Source organism: Colobus angolensis, unplaced genomic scaffold (assembly GCF_000951035.1).
Source record: "Colobus angolensis palliatus isolate OR3802 unplaced genomic scaffold, Cang.pa_1.0 Scaffold35, whole genome shotgun sequence".
Lineage (NCBI taxonomy): Eukaryota > Metazoa > Chordata > Mammalia > Primates > Cercopithecidae > Colobus > Colobus angolensis.
Genome location: NW_012116821.1, coordinates 1,954,720 through 1,962,881, shown reverse-complemented (window position 1 = coordinate 1,962,881; position 8,162 = coordinate 1,954,720).

Here is an 8,162-nt window from a genome sequence, read left to right as displayed (position 1 = left end):
TTTACTCCATTCTCCTGCCTCAGCCTCCGGAGTAGCTGGGACTACAGGCGCCCGCCACCTTGCCCGGCTAGTTTTTTGTATTTTTCAGTAGAGACGGGGTTTCACCGTGTTAGCCAGGATGGTCTTGATCTCCTGACCTCGTGGTCCGCCCGTCTTGGCCTCCCAAAGTGCTGGGATTACAGGCTTGAGCCACCGCGCCCGGCCGCATAAAAGGTTTAACTGACTCACAGTTCTGCAGGGCTGGGGAGGCCTCAGGAAACTTACAATCATGGCAGAAGGGGAAGCAAACATGTTCTTCACATGGTGGCAGGAAGGAGAAGTGCACAGCAATGGGGGAAAAAGCCCCTTATAAAATGATCAGATCTCGTGAGAATTCACTCACTATCAGCACGGAGGAAACCGCCTCCATGATTCAATTACCTGCCACTGGGTCCCTTCTACCACATGTAGGGATTATGGGAACTAAAATTCAAGATGAAATTTGGGTGGGGACATAGCCAAACCATGTAATTCCACCCCTTACCCCTCCCAAATCTCATGTCCTCACACTTCAAAACACAATCATGCTGTCTCAACTGTCCCCCAAAGTCTAACTCATTCCAGCATTAACCCAAAAGTCTGAGTCCAAAGAGTCATCTGAGAAAAGGCAAGCCCCTTCCACCTATAGCCTGTAAAATCAAAAGCAAGTTAGTTACTTCCTAGATACAATGAAGGTACAGGTATTGGGTAAATACACCCATTCCAGATAGGAAAAATTGGCCAAAACAAAGAGGTTACAGGCCCCATGCAAGTTCGAAATCCAACAGGGCAGTCATTAAATCTTAAAGTTCCAAAATGATCTCCTTTGACTCCATGTCTCATATCCAGGTCATGCTAATGTGAGAGGTTGGCTCCCATGGCCTTGGGAAGCTCTGCCTCTGTGGCTGTGCAGGGTATACCCACCTCACAGCTGCTTTCATGGCTGACGTTGAGTGTCTGTGACTTTTCCAGGTGCACGATGCAAGCTGTTGGTGAATCTACCATTCTGGGGTCTGGAGGACAGTGGCCCTCTTCTCACAGCTCCACTAGGCATTGCCCCAGTGGAGACTCTGTGTGGGGGCACTGAACCCACATTTCCCTTCTGCAGTGCCCTAGCAGAGGTTCTCCATGAGAGCTCTGCCCCTGCAGCAAACTTCTGCCTGGATATCCAGGCATTTCTATACTTCCTCTTAAATTTAAGTGAAGTTTCCTAAATATTAATTCTTGACTTCTGTGCACCCACAGGCTCAACACCATGTGAAAGCTGCCAATGCTTGGGGTTTGCATCCTCTGAAGCCATGGGCTGAGCTGTATCTTGGCCCCTTTTAGCCATGGCTGGAGCATCTGGGACTCAGGGCACCAAGTTCCTAGGTTGCACATAGCATGGAGGCCCTAGGCTCAGCCCATGAAACCATTATTTTCCTCCCAGTCCTCTGGACCTGTGATGGGAGGGGGTGCCATCAAGGTCTCTGACATGTCCTGGAGACATTTTCCCCATTGTCTTGGTGATTAACATTGGGATCCTCATTATTTATGCAAATTTTTGAAGCTGGGTTGAATTTCTCTCCAGAGAACATTTTTTTTTTCTTTTCTATTGTATTGTCAGGCTGCAAAATTTCCAAACTTTTATGCTCTGTTTTTTCCTGGACGTTTTACTGCTTAGAAATTTCTTCTGTCAGATACCCTAAATCATCTCTGTCAAGTTCAGAGTTCCACAGATCTCTAGGGCAGGGGCAAAATGCCACCAGTCTCTTTGCTAAAGCATAACATGAGTCACTTTGCTCCAGTTCCTAACAAGTTCCTCATCTCCATCTGAGACCACCTCAGCCTAGATTTCATTGTCCACATCACTATCAGCATTTTGGTCAAAGCCATTTAACAATTCTTTAGGAAATTCCAAACTTTTCCTGTCTTCTAATCCCTTCAAACTGTTCCAACCTCTGCCTGTTACCCAGTTCCAAAGTGTCTTCCACATTTTCAGGTATCTTTATAGCAGCACCCTACTCTCTGCAGTATTAGTCTGTTCTCATGCTGCTAATAAAGATATACACGAGACTGGGTAATTTATAAAGGAAAGAGGTTTAATTGATTCACGGTTCAACATGGCTGGGGAGACCTCGGGAAACTTACAATCATGGTGGAAGGGGAAGAAAACACATCATTCTTCACATGATGGCAGGAAGGAGAATGAGAACCCAGCAAAGGGGGAAGTTCCTTATAAAACCATCAAATCACATGAGAACTTACTATCACAAGAAGAGCACTGAGGAAACCAACCCCATGATTATATTAGCTACCACCAGGTCCTCCCACCACATGTGAGAATTATGGGAGCCACAATTCAAGATGAGATTATCATTATCTTATTAACCTATCAAGAAACTAGTAAGAAATGGTATGGGATTTTCAAACATTAAGGCATGCCAGATTTTTTAGGATTACAGCTGGCTGCATATTATGGCCTGTTCTTGTACATATTTTTAAACTGATGGGCAAAATCACATAAATAAAAATTCAGAGTTCGGTGATCATCATTCAAACTCTCAAAAAACCCTGCAACTATAGACTTAATATTTAGAGCCTTCTAAGTTCTTTGTCTACCTCTCTATTTTTTTACCTGTCTACTTTGAATATGTTGACTTTTTTAATGGTGAGAGAAAACTCACTGCTTATGGTACTCCAGCCAAGATAAAATAAAAATCTTAAAGGGCTTCCAAATCAATGGCTTTACAAATTACAAAAGTTCCATGGTAACCAACAACTTAAAGACACCTTTAAGAAATATAAATTTAGGTTTGCTTGACTAACGATTGCCTTGCCTCGGATGATGGCTAATAAAAAAGAACTAGATAAATGTTTATAAAAGTTAGGGTCTCAGATCAAGTTGGTCAAAATATTGAAGTCAGAGCAATAATATAAAGTATGTCTATCTGGCATAAAAATTTCACTATATATACCATGCAGGAAGCAAAAGGAAAAAGCCAGAAAACAAACAAAAACTGCTACAAAATTTTCCCCTGCCTGCCACAGAAACTGCTTTACCCAAAATTTTGCTCTACAGCCTTCATTAGATTACCTATCAGGACAAATAAAGTTTAGCCATGTGATGCACAGTGGCTAACGCCTGTAATCCCACACTTTGGGAGGCCAAGGTGGGTGGATCACTTGAGGTCAGGAGTTCAAGACCAGCCTGGCCAACATGGAGAAACCTTATCTCTACTAAAAATACAAATATTGTGGTGTCATGTGCCTGTAATCCCAGCTACTCAGGAGGCTGTCAGAAGAATTGACTGAAACTGGGAGGTAGAGGTTGCAGTGAACAGGGATCAGGCCACTGCACTGCAGCCTGGACGACAGAGCCAGACTCTGTTTCAAAAAAATAAAATGAAATAAAGAAAATAAAATAGTTAAACATATGAACAAGTCTCAATTTTATGAGAAATATAATTTGGATCCAACTGTTTTTTGTAAACTGGTGAGTTTATATTACTATATTATGACAAAATTCTGAAAGGAAAGCCATAAGATCTTTGTGTGTTTATGTATGTTTAGGTGTGTGTATGCATATGTACATGTATTATATTGTATGTTGTTTCTACATGATAAAATCTGGCATAGCCAGCCAAAAAGGCCTCAGGAAGTTTTATTCAGATTGGCTTAAATAAATGAACACTCATATAGAACATAAAATAGATAGTAATTTACCCAAATGCTTTTTGGTTCATGTGATTTAAGTAAATCTACAATAAATAACTGGTTTAAAAGTTATTGGTAAAATAAAAATTAGGTCCGTGGGTTTGACGGAGAACCTCATGTGGCTATCAAACATCACTTGAGTCGTGTGTCTAGAACAGTGTTCTGACAAAATACCCATATACTGAACTTTAAGGTTCTTACTTGGGTGAGCAATTGATCTGGCACAGAGTAGACACCTTAGAAATCTTTACTAAGACACAGTTCTCACACAGCTGCAAGAAGTTTAGCCAACCTCATTTTTAAACAAAAAATGCCAGCAGAGAGGCATTTGAGCGACAGGCACAGGGTGCTCAGCTCTTTGCTAATAGCATTGAATGTCCTGATTTTGACAATATTCTGTGTTTACCTAAGTTCTCAGGCAACGCAGACTGAAGTATGGAAGTTGAAGGGGTCCAGAATAAGCCATTGTGTCATTAATTATTTGGGCCTGAAGACATTTGAGTTCCTGAAATCTCTTATCTGTCTAAAAGCAGAACCCCAACAAAAAACTCAGTTGCCATAAATCCCCTCCCCAAGAGTGACTTAGATGGAGATGAGAAATTGGCACCACACCCAAGTAGACGTTGTCATCAAACTATCATATCACCCATCTACTCTCGTAAGGGCCCATTTATATTTCAAAAAAATCATTTGTTTTTCCTTAAGTGCCCTTTCCCCAAACCCTTTCTAAGAAGTTATTGGTTCTCCCAGAAGTGTCCTCTGACCCTCCCCATCAGATGGTATATAAGGGCTGGGCATGGTGGCTCACATCTGAATCCTAGGACTTTGGGAGGCTGAGATGGGTGTGTTGGTTGAGCTAAGGAGTTTTAGACCAGCCTGGGAAACATAGTGAAACTTTGTCTCTGCAAAATATACAAAAATTAGCTGGCTGTGGTGGCCTGCACTTGCAGTCTCAGCTACTTGGGAGGCTGAGGTGCATGAATCACTTGAGCCCAAGATTGCACCACTGCACTCCAGCCTGGGTGACAGAGTGAGACCCTGTCTCAAAAATAAATAAATAAAAGGTGTTAATTTAGTCCAAAATTCTAATCACCTCCTTGACTCACATTTCCTTGTGAATTCCCATGCCTACCAACATCATTAAATGTTTCTTTTTCTTGCCAATCTGTCCTTTATCAGTTTAATTTGCAGGCCTCCAAGTAAAAAACCTAAGAGGGTAGAGGAACCTTTTTCATCTCTGACAAAACGAAGGGGCTTGATGTTTGAAGCTAACTTTCAAATGATTCAGAGAGAAAGATAATAGAGCAAATGTTGCAAACCATTGACAATAGTTGAATCTGGGCAAAGGCTATAAGGAAGTTCTTTGTACTCTTCTTGAAATTTTTATTTGAAATTGTTTCAAAGTAAAATTATATTTAAAATAAAAAAAGAGAATTGTCTTCAGAATTGTCAGCATACATTTTTGCCTGGATTTACTGGTCAGTCAATTTTATATTTGTCTCTGTTAAATGTTTTAAGATGTCAGGGTTTGACACAAAAATAATAAAACTATGAACCTAGCCTAAAAGAGAATGATCTTTGTTTGTATAATTCTTTAATACATAAGACTAATTTAATATTGTTGGTATAAGGAAAACAACTGTATCTTCTAAATTATTGACAAAATACCTATCTATTTAACTTTAAGTTTCTTACTTAGGTGAACAATTGATATTCATAAGCTATAAAAATGGTTAATGGGAAATAACTTGAAATGATGATTAGCTTGTCTAATATCTCAGTTTTCATATGTAATCTAGGTAAGCTGTTAAAAATTAAATAAATTGGATAAATGTAAATGGCATGAATACCTATAGCTTTTCATATAATTTAAAATATTAAAGTTATGTTAAATTAAATAATAGATACCATTAACTGCCTGGGTCATTTCCAAATCAGATAAAAATAACTAAAATGAATTACTGAACATAAATATGTTTGTTCAGGGCTTCTTACATTTTATAAAAAAGATTATATTTGCATCTATTAATACACATAAAAATTATGCTCTGGGAAAACATGTTTTTAAAATTTATGAAGTGGTTCTTATCTATAAAATACTACTATGTGACAAACAGTTCTAAATTGCTTGCTAAAAATTAAAGCTCCTAAGTGCTAAAGTTCTAATTAATATATATATAACACTCTATATAAAATATATCCCAAAAGATGTTTTTGATAACAAACACTATAAGAGGGGCATGAAATATGTTCTTTATTGAAAAAAATAAATATTTTTCAAATCTGGAGGTTATTTAAAAGTTTCTTCAAAATATAGATTTTTTAAAAAAATAAACAAAATAGGAACCAGTAAGTAGGAAAGATGTGAAGAAAGTTATGGGTATAAAGATGTATTTTTGGTATGGAAGGTAAAAAAGAAAAGAAAATCATTTTATAGGAGAATAAAATTTTGCATGATAAGTTTTTGTTCTAATGTCAAATGACTGATTATTTAAAAAAAGAGGAAATATAGGACAAAGCAGGAAGTCCAAGCATGTTGTTGAGGTCTGAGTGTCATAAAAAGGTTCATGAAGGAAACTTTGTATAAGGAATTGTGTGTGTGATTAAGTTGGCTACAATTATAAGGGAATTATTTATGTCTTTCTAAAGACAGTTTTGATATTAAAAATACACTAACACAAAAATAAAAATTTGGTGCTTTATGTTAGAATAAGCTTTTTTATTTTTTAAGTATTGATGTGCTATTAGTAAGATTGCAAGAGGTTCTTAAATTCTGAAATGTGTGTGTTTTTTTTTTTTGAAATGGAGTCTCACTCACTGCCACCCAGGCTGGAGTGCAGTGGCACAATCTTGGCTCACTGCAACCTCTACCTCCTGGGTTCAAGTGATTCTCTTGCCTCAGCTTCCTGAGTAGCTGGGATTACAGCCACCCATCACCATGCTCTACTGATTTTTATTTTTATATTTTTAATAGAGATGGGTTTCACAATGTTGGCCAGGCTGGTCTTGAACTTCTGACCTCAAATGATCCACCTGCCTTGGCCTCCCAAAGTGCTGGGATTACGAGCATGAGCCACTGTGCCTGGCCGCTGGAATGTGTTTCTTTCACAGCCATCTTCTAAACTGCAGAGTTTCTATTTCTGCCACATTTCCTGAGATCTTATTTGATTTCCCTAGTTTCAGGTTGGAAATGCTGTCTTTTCCATTTAGAATGGTAATTTAGTTTTTCAAGGTAAAATTTTTCTTTTAGAGACTTCTCACATTCATATCTCATGTGTTCACCACTCTCATGTGTACCTTGCTGCACATGATTTGCAGGGCATGCATCATTGCCTTCAGCTCTGCTTTCTCCCCTTAAAAGGCTTATCTTTTTGATTGGCTAGGGTGATAATTCTCACTTTCAACCTTTTTATCAGTTTCTGTATCTTTTTCTCTGGTTCTAACTGCTGTTATGGCCTGATGCTAAATTTTTTTTTGTTTTTTTAAATAGAGATAGAGTCTCTCTCTGTTGCCAGGCTAGAGTGCGGCTCACTGTAACCTCAAACTCCTGAGTTCAAGCAATCCTCCCACCTCACCCTCTTCAGCAGCTAGGACTAGAGCGCTTTCCACCACGCCCAACTCGTGTTTTAAAAATACATTGTAGAGATGGAGTCTCACTCCATTGTCCAGGCTGGTCTCAAACTCCTGGCCTCAAGTGATCCTTCTGCCTTGGCCACCCAAAACATTGGGATTATAGGCATGAGCCACTGTGCCCAACCCTGAAATGTTTATATTGAAGGCCTAGAAAAACAATGTCTTCCTCTCATATAACTTGCTTCTGTACTGTTGGCTTTTCTTCCTGTGACTGAATTGTAATCATGAAACTTCCCATGTTGTTGCTAAGAGTCTAATATTCCCCTACTCAAGGTAAGTTTTCTTATTTACATTCCTGCACCCTAATTACTTAATCACCTTCTAAAGGGTCTACCCCTTAATACTATCACATTGGCATTAAGTTTTAATACATGTATTTTAGGAAACACATTCAGACTGTATAACAGACATTTTCTCAAAAATGAGTGAAGTGAGAGTTTCGCTTCAAGGAATATTGGCAATGTTTGTTTCCAGTGGTAAAATCTGAGCTCTCAAGAAAAAAATTAGAGTTTTGGTAAAACCTGCCACCATAGACTGATGGCTTCCTAGTACTTAACAACTTTTTCAGATGAGATCAGTGATAATATTAACAAAGAATATTACTTTCTGATATTGTATGATAAAGTATGTCCACACTTGGAGGATTTGTGTAACTCCATAAACCAATATTTCCTAAATGACCAGTCCATGTGGGTAAAAGATAGATTCCAAATACAAGACTAAATTTTCTTCATCTACTTCAACCAAAACAACATAATTTAATAGACTAGATGCAGGAGCAGATCTGATAATTCAGCTATATATTATATATATAT